General features: G+C 40.1%; 1 long non-coding RNA gene across 1 annotated transcript in view; it reads left to right on the top strand.

Annotated features, from left to right (window-relative positions):
• Positions 1-8912, top strand: part of LOC120512105 — a 44167-nt gene extending 35255 nt beyond the window's left edge. The window contains exons 3-4 of the long non-coding RNA XR_005629933.1: positions 6036-6084; positions 8721-8912. This is a non-coding gene — a long non-coding RNA (uncharacterized LOC120512105). The remainder of the gene's footprint in view (positions 1-6035; positions 6085-8720) is intronic.
• The last annotated feature ends 2620 nt before the right edge of the window (positions 8913-11532 follow it).

The raw sequence follows: 11532 nt of genomic DNA, 5'->3' as shown, positions 1-11532 counted from the left end.
GGGAGCGCGCGGCGGGGAGAGCGCGGCGGGGAGCGCGCCCGGGAGCGCGCCCGGGAGCGCGGGTCCCGCCCTCCGGCAGCGCGTCACCCTGCCGGCAGCCGCTGCACGTCCCGCATCATCGGGCGGCGAGGAGCTGTGCCTCAGACACCTCTGGGGGGGTTTGCAAGTTAAGCTGTTCCTGCAAAAGCTTGCTGTGGTACCTGGGAGGATCTCAGGATCGGCGTTCCTAATTCGCAGTGACTACGAAAGGACCAGAATAGCAGGTGTTGAGCAGAAAGTTTTTCGAGCAGTCTTGTGAGTGCGATCAGTTCTGGTAATTGGAAGGTGATTCGTTTATTCAGGAAAACTTGCATGAGAAAATACTTGCTTTCACGTTCCCTAACACCCTGCTTTCTGAATCCCCATTTCCCCCTTGTTTATATGAAGCACACATTTATGACATCTCAGCCAGAAAAGAGCATACTAATTTCAAGAGAAAAATAATAGGTCCAAACATGCGCTCCATATGTGAATTTGGCATTTTCTGAAGCTCCATACATTTTATGTTCACTTTCCTTGTCTTCAGTATCATGCAAACTGGAAGAATTGACAGGGATAAATAAATTTCTTTGATACTTCCACAAAGTTCACATGAAGTAGGCTAGAATGCCCCATCAAAACTCTGTGATTTAATGATTTTGATTTGCGGTTTCAAACAATGGCAAGCTTATTAGTTTTGCTTGGTGTACTTCGCAGTTTGTTGTATAAATATGGACTACCATCTGCAGGAACAGAGCTCACATCAACTTTTGAACTTGAGTCCAAGCCTGGTTGATACCTTTGGCATGGTTACAAAGCAACTAAAAGCAATGAGTCAATTTTTAGAAAGTACTGGAAGTCAGGTTTAAAAAAATATGTTCTCTTTTTTCCCCACTAAATAGACTGGGAAAGAAATCTTCAAGACTTGTGCGGTAATTGGCCAAGGACACAGAGTGGAACCCTGATGGAGCTCAGAAATTAACCTTATTCTCCTAAAATCAGTTGCATCAGAATACCCTTGGCAGACAGTTAAATGTGATTGCATAAGCTGCAGTTTTCAAGGACACACTTTCTTCAAAGTACTGGAGAGGGCAGTAGGCTTCTTTACCCTGGAGCTTACCTGCAGTCACCCTGACTGTCTATATCATCAGAACACAGAAGTGAAGTGCTTCTGAATATAACAAGAATATTATTCCTTCAGTACTTGTAAAGCATTTGGCATAAACCTTTCCTTTCCTTTCCTTTCCTTTCCTTTCCTTTCCTTTCCTTTCCTTTCCTTTCCTTTCCTTTCCTTTCCTTTCCTTTCCTTTCCTTTCCTTTCCTTTCCTTTCCTTTCCTTGAATAATTTCTTAACTGGGATCTCTAGTTTCTTACTTTTAAAAAGGAAATTATATTGTTTTGGAGAGCAATTCAGTATATTTAAAGTGCTGCTTTCAAAGATGTGCTAAAATGTTGATGAGATCAGTTACTTTTATTACAAATTTTTTGTATTAATTGCCAAGTAAATGATGTTAGGCTGAATCTTACTCAGCTGCAGTAGTCATTACTAAAGAAGAAAAAAAATTCTCAATAGAGAAATGGCAAAAATTGAAGAAATAGTGTTTGAGAATTAATTAGATACTGGTTTAATCAGGTCAACATGTTTAATTTCAATGTACAATCGTATAAATAAATCTGAAGTAATGTAAGGTGTAGACTTTTCCTCTGCATACTTGCCAAACAGGAGGCACAAGGAATAGATATTATTACTTATTTTCTAACAGCCCCTCTTCATTATAGCACAGAAGCTTGGGCTCAGTTCTCTCCATTATTCTGAGCCAGCACATTACAAGGAAAAGTAAGATGATCTGAGTTTAAATGTTATTCTGAAGAGTGTATTTCTCTCATACTGTTCTGAACTCTCTTCATTGATGTGTTACTATCAAACCCAGACAAATTAAATACTAGATTCAGAGCTACTCCTTCTCAAAAGTAACTCTCATGAACAGGTGATCAGAGTTCACAAACAGTTCAGTGAAGTTCATCAAGATCTGAAAGTGGTGTTCAGTGTCCCAGGGAACAGTACCCTTGCTACTGAGCATGTTTGAATAAATGGGATGTCCCTTTCACTGTCCAGCTTTGCCGTACCAAAATATTTCACTCCCTCTCCCTCTCCCTCTCCCTCTCCTCGTAAAAAAAAACCTCGGAATGGCAAGCCTTGCATTAGGGATGCAAGCCAAGATCAGCTTAGAAAGTATCACTCCTAAGTACACTCCTCTTCTCTTGTTTCAGTTATCTGGAAATCAGAGACATGCAACAAAGAACAGCAAGAGGAACCTTTTGTCTGTGAGAGAGCCCCAAGTGACACACAAGTACAAATTGATAAAGAACAGAGTTTTACAGAATATTTGCTAGAGCAGTGCAGTGAGCTGATTTGAAACGTTCTTTTTTTACAAGTGAGGTATTTGTCCCAAGGAACACGTATAAATGTTGAACTTGGGCTTTGCAGCAGTGACTTCATCATTCTGGCTTAATTTTTCAAACTGTTAAGAATCCATGTGCTAGAAGTGACTGTTTTACTTAAACTGTGGGCAACTTCTCCCTCTTCTTTGTCTATAAAAGTTGACATTTGCTATTGATACCAATTGAACATGTTAGTAGTTTTATTAATTTTTTCTGCAGATTAATTAGCAGACTTGTCTTATAGGCTGTTATGAAGACAGAAAATGATATGAAGCAAAGATATTTCAAAACAAGTGGGAGATTGAGTTAGCTTGTCCCTGCCTCTGTATAATCTGAGTCCTTGGTGTCCATTACTACATCCAGGAGACTATTTGATGTGGAAAATACAGTATATGATGTCTGAACTGTGCTGCTGAGATGGAAACAAGCTCAGCCTGTGAAGTCATTCACACAGGTCCTCTTGGTGCCATATAGGGGGTATGTGCTGAAATGAAGCTGAGGATTTGGGTCTAAACCACAAAAGTGATTTTCAGTGTATTTCAGGTGACAAAAAATAGTTAGAAACTTACAAAATGTAATTCAGACTTTCGAAGTTTTCACCTGTAATACAGCTATGTAGATGGAGAAGTGTTTAAAAAAATTATTTAAAGTGTTAAAAAGCTATTTTAAATCCATTATCAACAGAAATATTCCTGAAGTAGAGACACTTTCATGAAAGTACATTAAATTCCAGGCAGTAATTTGTTGAAATACATTTTCCAGAATGTTTTAATGGTTTACTCATAACCATTTATAATATGATCACCTTTTTTTCTGAAGTAATCAGATACACTTCTCTCACGAGGTCACATATAGGATGGCTGGAGAGAGTTGGTCTTGCTGCTCTGTAACTTCTAAGTTAAACACTTTGCTGCTCCTTTATTTCTTTAGCATGTTATATATATAAAATATTATTACTACTGCATGTAATGTGCCTATGCATGTTTTTATATACACACTTAAAACATCATCAGTTTTTGAATACACTAAATATTTCAATGACACATGCTTGTATGCCTTTATGCATACACATACAATTTTTTTTAATGTAATTGTCTCACAAACTTTGGAGACTTATGACTTTTAGTGGAATGCATAATTATTTATGTAGTTAGGATTCTTCAGTTGAAATTTTTTGTTGCTCCAAGGTCAAAACATCAATGAATATTGGACACCCCAAGTTCAGTTTTCCTGCACAGAACAGATATTTCCACACCTAAGAACATGGATACTAAGAAAGAGAGTGGGAGGTAGATTTTTTACAGGAAAGAAGGGGGACAAATGGTATCTGAGTCCCACCATCTCTCTTCAGAAAAACTGAAACTATTGTCCAAAGGAAATGGATGCTGAAAGACGCTATGGACATTGTTTATATTTGCTGTTGTTATTCATTATTCAAGAGGCAGCTGGGTATAAAAACTCAGTGAATTCCCAGATGTTCAGAAAGGGATTCTGACACCAGTGTCAGAACAACTCCAAAGTGGGAAGGCTTGGAAGTTGCCCATCATAGGCTCAGGATTTTGGGATCTACATCCATTTGCTCAACCTGCCAAAGCAGCTGGTACAGCCTGAATCATGTATGCAAGTTCTGAACCTTCTAGTTCCTTCTCTTTCCTTCTAATTCTTATGTATGTTTCTCCCTTCCCACCATTCCCAGTCTGTATCAGTAGACAGTGCAATGTGAATGTGTTTCACACTCTCTTTTCCATGGCAAATCTCTTTTCCTTGTCATAAGAGTTCTACACAGGATCCTCCCCAGGGTGCACAGGCTGGCCTGCTGAGTTGCAGTAATCAAGGCGATGGTTCTGGAAGATCTTCTTCACAAAGGGCCCATTGACTGCCCATTTTAGGAGAGAAGTAGTGACATGAATGCAGCCTTTCTCTTTCCGTGATTGAATTGAAGAGGAGGTGAGCTGCTGCCTGAAGCTGGGGACAGATAAACAGTGCAGACACAGCTCTGTGTCTGCCTTCGATGTGTGGTGAAGCTGAACCATCGCTACAGGACCAGCTCATCTCTACACCTAGCCCAAACACAGTATTCCATCCAGGCATTTTCCTAGAAGTTGCTGTCTCATCTATGTAGTTTACCAGCACAAAACAACACCCAACCAGAAATTAAGGCCTGTCCCCATGTTTGGAAGTCTGTTTGCTAGGGCAAGTAATGACCATTCTGAGTTTCTTCATCACATGCATGGCTAGAGCAGATCTTAATGCTGCTTGCTCACCTTTGTGGCTAAATGAGACTGATGGGGCTCAATGAAGAAGCAGCTTGCTCCTTTCAGTTGTGCAAGAGAGAATGAGCTGATGGACATATTGCTGGTCTCCTTTCTGGTGGACAGTGAAAGTCCCTTATTGATGGCAGATGTATCTGGATATCATTGGGAATGTTAAAGACAGGTTGGCAGTGAATGGAAGGTTCTGGTAGCTGGAGATAAGGAATCATAATCAATGCTGTCTCCTGCTTTTGCAGTTGCCCAGTATGTCTTTATTTGCTAAACCCCATGGGCTTCTTCACTGGGATCTTTATAAGACAGCTGAAAACAAATAATCCCTGGAAAGTATCCAGGAAGATCTTATGAAAAATAAGAAGTAGGAAGAAAAAAAGTTAATATCAGAGATATAAATATAGGCTGAAGGATGTTAGAAGAATCCAGGTGACAAATGGCATAGCTAGCAATGGGTGTTCCTTGGATGCTCTTCTGCTCTCCAAAATCTGGGCACAAAATCAAGTGCTTTGTAAGTTATGAGAATGAGCTAACATGAGACTCATACTCTCTTACAGTCTGGACAGGAAATGTTCTTGCAGTGTTTTGGCTTCATTCATTGTGCCCAGATGACAAGCAACAGTGTGTGAAATGAAAAATGATGGAGTGGACATGGGTATAAGTAGGTTGATGTATGACAGCATTTTGTGTCTTGAGAGAGTTTTGTATCTTAAATGGAATCTTCGCTCACGTTCAGAGGGAGGAACATGAAAAAAAACATTTTGAATTGTTCCCATATTTTTGGATTATGTTCACCTGCCCCTGCTAGGCTGGAGCTGTGAGCAAAATCCTCTGAGAAGAGATGCCTCTTAAGAATGGGGAAACTTTCTAAGAGCACACAAATGTGCCAAAAAACCAAAATATGCTGAAAAACATGTAATGTCCTGAGAAGTTACTCTTGTGGTCAGCCTGCACTTTAAAAATACTTTTTTACATAAATTCCTAATTGGAAACTTCATCAGTTTGAACAATAATGCTTCAGAAGTAGGAAAGTTTGATACTTATGGCAGAATACCATGACTTTCCAGCATGGAAAAAAATAAGAGAAATTCAAGGGAATAAGTTTTCTCTTCCCTCTTGGACCCCTATGTAAAGATTTCAAGCTTAAGGTAATCTTCCCAGTATTAGTTGCTGGGAATTAATATGTCCTCCCCAGCTGTTACTTGTAGATGCCAGGCCAGACTGTAAAAACTAAATAGACTTCAGTGGAATGCCTAAAATTAATTTTCTCACACAGATACTTTCATCTCACTCATTTCATTGTGTTTACAGGCTGGAAGGTTTCCTGAGGGCAGCCATGATTTAGATTTACAGTTCCGTGGTAAGTCTGATTCTGAAGGAAAGTTATAACACCTGTAATGTAATACTGTTTCGAAAAGGAGTGAAAAATGTTTTAGTCTGAAAAGGAAGCCTCTAAACTCCAATAATCACAGTATATCACATATCTCTGCACCCCATTGCAGCAGCTGAGGTTGCCATTACTTCAAAACAGCTTCAGTTCCCTTTCCCTTGTCTCCACCCTCTTTTTACAAAGAAACTAAACTTGCCTCATCATGCTGGAGACTTGCCTTTAGAAATTTTCCTGGACTTCCTCCTGTCGAGGTTAGGCTGGGAAAACACTGGGATTTTGGGGAGGGAAGGAAAACAACTGTGTGATGGTGCAGTGCCTCTTCCTGACTGCTTAAAATAGACTGGACATCCTTGCCATGTCCTGCCAAGCACTGGACAGCTAAATTTTCACTCTTTAACATTTATGGACTCCCTTACATGTGCTGATGACCACCAAGGCGTGTTACAAGCGTCACCAAGAACGACGTAAAATAAAAACTTCAAACAGTAGGAGGTCAGAAGCAACACCAAAGTCTTGTTTTCACAGAAAACAGCAAGAAAACAGAAGTTTAAAATTTAAAAAAATGGGGAGTAAGGAAAAATACAAACACCCAATTTTCCTCTGAGCAGATTGTTCTTACAGTATCTTTTATCATTATATTTAGAAGCTGCTTACAGAAACAATGATTACTGTTATTCCTCCCATACACATTAATTTGAATATGATCCTTTTGAGGTGTGATATGAGCTTTTATATCTACTGCAGTTTTTTACTTCCCTTCTTTTCAGTTTTCCACATGCCTCTGTAATTCTTGTTACTAGACTATTGGAAAGCAGGATGGTCTAGGCATTTCTTGGAAAATGCTTTTTTTAATGAGATTTCTCTACTGAAATGTAGAGATTGTGTCAGAGATTCAAAGATTTGTTCATTGGTAAATAGATTTGTACTTGTAAATAAGAAAAAGAAACAGGCCCAAAAATTCTGAATAACTACCTCAAATTAAATACTTAAATACTGATATATATATATATATTTTATATGGAGATATTTTCTCTCCATCAATGGCAAGGAACTTTTCAGCTTTCTAAGAAGGAGTTCAGTAATAATAATCAAAGTTCCTGGTGATAGAAACAGTATTGCAGAAATACTTTAAAATTCACGTATTACATTATTCCAGATCTGACTGCTCTCCCTATTTACTGTATCCTTAATGGGTGCTCAAGAATCACATAAGATGTGTAAGGTTTCTAAACTAAAAACCATTTAACTTTTATTGGAGAAAGGAGCTGCTTCCAAACGAAGCAATCCAAAATTTTACTTTGATCCCCCACCCATGCCGTTTTTCTGAGTAATCCCCAAACCAGTTTTATATTAAGCTTTAAACTCGTATACATCAGCTTTGGAACTGAAACTACCTTGTGAAGGAGCATATCACGTGTCTGTTCTTCAGACCAAGGGAAAAAGGGGCAGACAGCCAGGTCACAAATGACTTCACCCCCATGCAGGGCATGGGGTCTGGGGCCAAGACTAGATCTCTACTATTTCTTGGTTGGTTCTTGACAGCTGCAGCTGATGCCAAGGGAATCTGTGGGCTGCTCTCGCCTGTGAGCTAGCAAGCTCTGTCACCTTAATATGTTTCTAATGCAGGGCTGATAGGTTTAACTACTGCCTCCAATTTCATTTGAAGAATGTAATTTAAAATCTGGCTTTTGTGTCCGTTGTGCTTTCAAGGAATGTAGCCCTTCTTTGAGAAGGAGGTTGAACCTGTTGACCTCCTAGAGTCCCTTCCCTAGAGCCTGAATTACCCTGTCACTTCTAAGTTTTGGTGATGACAGGCTTTGGCTGTACCAGGCTTCATCTGGTACAAGACGCCAAGATCAGTTTGGAAAACACCCGTATTCTCAGCCTGTGTAATATAGATCTGTGCATGAGACAATGATAAAATCACATTGTATGTCCTTTACATTTACTGTAAAATGCTGACAAAACTTTTGGGGAATGTGAGCTGTAACTCACAAAATTTGAAGACACAAAATTGCCATGGCACTGCTCCAATGACTTCTTCATCCTGTGGCATGCACAGTGCTGGCATGTCTTCTCTGTCTCTGCACCCTCAACGACCACCCCATGTATGAGGAATCCGACATCAGGTAAGAATCAGGTGCTCTTGAAGATTTGGACATGCCAGCATTCAGCAAATATTCAACCTACACGTGGTTTCTGGAGTGATTTAGCCCCATTTCAGGAGCAGAAAGCTCATGGAGATCTGAGACAGATCAGAAGTGACAGTGTAAGCCAGAATATGCTTCAAAAATGAAAACTCAAAGGAAATCACAAATGTGCCTTTCTGATTTTTTTTCTGTACTTATGGGTTTGGGGATTTGCTTCAGAAGAAAACCAGCAAGATGGCACCCAAACATGTGAGGTAGTATCAGTCTGGCCTGCCTTTGTTCTGTTTCCTATAGAACATGCTTGCATATGCAGAGCATTTGGGCTTGAAAATATGATTCTCTTCTTCTACCTTAGGGATCTACAAAACCTGAAATAACCTCTCCTGGGGTACAAAAGAACAAGACAGATAATATTCTGGAGCTTTCAGTGAAATATAATCCTTTTTATCCCTACAGTAAAGAGAATAACCCTGCAACTCAAACACAGAAGGCTTGGAAGAGACAATGATTTTTCAGCTGACCTTTTATTTCAATAAATTATTTTATTTTGTATATCAACACAAGTACTATGTTAAAAAAGTTAATGCTATTGAAAGTGATTAGCAAGCACATCTGAGTTAACATTATGTAAACATAATAAAAGTTGACCTAAGAACAATACCTGCTTTAATTTATTCTGTTTAATAAGCATCTCTAAGAAGTTCATCCCAAAGCCCCACCGTTTTCACAACTGCCCGTTTGAGAGGACAGTGCCTGGGAGCCCATGCTGAGAAGCAGCATTACTCCCTAGTGTTACTCAGTTTTCAACATCTTGTGCTTACATGCTGTCAAATGGAATTGCTAGCAAGCACTGGTAGGCTATCACTCTGCAGGTTTCATGGAGTTTGTCCTGCATATGGGAGACCTGCAGTAGGGTTAAATGGAAGTGAAGTCCCTGAATATAAGGAACAGCAGGATGATCAATCCTGTTTTGGCTGTTAAGTTGCCAATAAAGCCAAGCCCAGAAAAATTGACCACATAGTTTCACTACATCCCAGCCATAGTTTTGGCTGCATCACTAAGGGCATCCCAGATAGGAGGTGGAGAATTAGCAGGTGTAGACCTAACTGTGACATTCATAAGCCCCTCTGGGCACTGGTTGCACTTGAAAATTACAGAGTAACCGTATGGCTGCTGTTGGTAAACCTCTGCTGTTCAAACCCTCTGCTCAAGCAGAGCCACCTATAACCAGCTGCCCAGTACCCTGTACAAGTGGCTTTCGAACATCTCCAAGGAGGAAGACTCCACAAGATGTCTGGAGAGCCCTGTGCCAGTGCTGAGTGAAGCTCATATTAAAAATATGTTTCCTGATGTTTGGAGGGAACCTCCAGTTGGTATTCATTGTCCCTTCTCTTGTCACTGGGCATCAATGGAAAGAGTATCTCTCCTCTTGTCTGCTACCAGTGAGTGCCCAAGGTTGGACTTGGCTGGAGAGAAATGAGCATGACCCCATCAGCCCCCAAGTGGCTGAGAACTGTCCTTCAGGAGGTTGAATTACTTAGGCTTTATTAACATATTTTTTTTAAAAAAAGTGCATCTATTCACTACATAGCTTGAAGAAAATTTGTCCAAACTTCCTGACAGTTCTATCCACATTTCTAACAGAATCAGGATTAACCACCTCTATTAACTGGTTGTTCCAAGTGGGCTGAAGAATGCAGTTGATGTTTGCAAGGTCTGTAGTTTACCTTTAAAGGAAATGGATACCTTGTTTAGAGATGGAAGATGGCAGGAATTTCCCAGTCTGCTTATCTGCTGCGAGGTGGCTCTGGCCTGGAGCAGGAGTCCAGACTTGGGTCAAGTTGCAGTGATGGTTTTAGCGCCTCCTTATGACATGATTTTTGCCAAGCATTGGAACAGGCTGCCCAGACTTAAGTCACCATCCATGGAGGTATTAAAAAGATGTGGAGATATGGCACTTAGGGACATGGCTGAGAGGTGGACTTGGCCATGCTAGGTTAACAATTGAACTTGGTCTGAGAAGTCTCTTCCAATCTAAATGATTCTACGAGTGTCTTTCCAAGGACTCAGATGGCCAACATACTTGTGCCAAAACAGCCCCTACAATTATATTCTATCAGCTTCTGTGGCAGTGTCAGGTGGGTTGATCCCACCAGCCAAGCACTCACCCAGTTGCTTGCTCTGTTCTCTCCAGGACATGTGGAAAGAGAACTGGAAGGACAAAAGGGGGAAAAACACTTGATGGATTGAAAAACCTGAAATAATTTTAGCAAATGCAAAGGGCTTTGATTGCTTTGATAGTTTTCTCCAGCAGCTAAAAATCAGTAAAAAGTAAGTCATCGTTATAATTTTTAAATTTCTGGCTTTATCCTTTAACTAGACACTGGTTCCTTCTGTATCTTTCTCTGCTGAACTAAAAGGCTTTTGAAAGCCCAGTGTTTTATTTCCGTGGAGGTATTAGTAGACTACAATTAAGCTTTTTCTCAAATTTTCTGTTTCTCAATAACTTAAAAACATTAAAGACTTCAGAGAAGATCCCTAAATCCTTGCTGTAAGATACTTCTTCCACCCCATCAGATCATCATAAAGTATGGCCTTTTCTGTACCCTTTCCATGTCTGTGTTTGTGTGTGTGCATGTCTGAATGTTGAATGTGTGACCTTCAAAACTGTCCAGATGCCCAGTATCCAGCTCACTGACGTTATGGTGAGAGGGAAATTCATACTTTCAGCTGTTTACTGCTTTTCTTTTTTATCTGTTCAAGAGCTATAATAATCTGATTTGTCTCTACATCAACAGAATAATTCCTGTTGAGCTGAGACTCCTACTTACCGCACTGCCACCCACACTGCAGCCCATGCATTTGTAGGCATGACTTTCAGGACTTCCTTTTATGATCATGGTCATGTACTAAACAGTCACATAGAAGCCTATTTTGCATAAATAGTTCAAATTCTCCAAACAATCCAGGCTGCTTAAGCAAATATGCATATGTATTTCTGTGTGTATACACAAGCGTAATTTATATTATTTGTATGTATTATGATTTTATAGTGTGCCACTATACCAAAGAGTCCTCATGGTTATTTGCCACCTTGTCAGTTTGTGTCATCTGCAACTGTTATGAGCTCCTGTGCTTCTGGACCTCTGCCAGATCTTCAGCCTGATCATCTGTCAGAGGCAGCTCTCCATATGAGTTAAGGACCTATGGAAGAGCTGGGCTGTCATAACAGAGAAAAGAGAGATGAAGAGGCAGGAGGTGACAAAGT

The sequence above is a fragment of the Passer montanus genome, unplaced genomic scaffold (genome assembly GCF_014805655.1).
Source record: "Passer montanus isolate IOZ18808 unplaced genomic scaffold, ASM1480565v1 scaffold7, whole genome shotgun sequence".
NCBI lineage: Eukaryota > Metazoa > Chordata > Aves > Passeriformes > Passeridae > Passer > Passer montanus.
This window is presented reverse-complemented; position numbering and strand designations above follow the sequence as displayed.